Raw genomic sequence first — 891 nt, forward strand, 5'->3', positions numbered from 1 at the left:
TCTTCGTCCCTTATGCTTGCCACTCCCAGGTCCGCTCCAAAGACGATTCTACATTCTCACTACCATTACAACCGTTCCCTAACAATGGATAATGTCCTATACTACTTACTCTCCCGCTCAATCACGGAGACGAGTTTTCCACGGTTTCCACCCCTCCCTCCATACCGCAGCAACACGAGTTTTTTCCACCCCTTTCAGAACGCGCTCTTCGCGCCACAAAGCCGCCCCAAGACGCGCGAGCAATGAGCATCGAGCTTAAACATATCGCAAACGTCAAACATAATATAACGGGATTAATATATATCGCGCACGTGCGACATGTTTGTCACAAGGCGCAAAAAATAATTATAAAAGGAATGCAACACGAGGACTTCCCAGGAGGTCACCCATCCTAGTACTACTCTCGCCCAAGCACGCTTAACTTCAGAGTTCTAATGGAATCCGGTGCTTCAGTGCTGGTATGATCGCATCCGACATGTTTCCCCGTCTTCGTCCCTTATGCTTGCCACTCCCAGGTCCGCTCCAAAGACGATTCTACATTCTCACTACCATTACAACCGTTCCCTAACAATGGATAATGTCCTATACTACTTACTCTCCCGCTCAATCACGGAGACGAGTTTTCCACGGTTTCCACCCCTCCCTCCATACCGCAGCAACACGAGTTTTTTCCACCCCTTTCAGAACGCGCTCTTCGCGCCACAAAGCCGCCCCAAGACGCGCGAGCAATGAGCATCGAGCTTAAACATATCGCAAACGTCAAACATAATATAACGGGATTAATATATATCGCGCACGTGCGACATGTTTGTCACAAGGCGCAAAAAATAATTATAAAAGGAATGCAACACGAGGACTTCCCAGGAGGTCACCCATCCTAGTACTACTCTC

The 891-nt window shown here is 48.5% G+C and overlaps 1 non-coding gene across 1 annotated transcript; it reads right to left on the bottom strand.

Moving 5' to 3' along the window:
• Nucleotides 1-353: 353 nt before the first annotated feature.
• LOC123179339 (5S ribosomal RNA) lies at nucleotides 354-472 on the bottom strand. The gene has a single exon (XR_006490292.1). It is a non-coding gene; the product is annotated as a 5S ribosomal RNA (ribosomal RNA).
• Nucleotides 473-891: the final 419 nt, after the last annotated feature.

Source organism: Triticum aestivum, unplaced genomic scaffold, assembly GCF_018294505.1.
Source record: "Triticum aestivum cultivar Chinese Spring unplaced genomic scaffold, IWGSC CS RefSeq v2.1 scaffold35651, whole genome shotgun sequence".
In the NCBI taxonomy this organism is placed as follows: Eukaryota; Viridiplantae; Streptophyta; class Magnoliopsida; order Poales; family Poaceae; genus Triticum; species Triticum aestivum.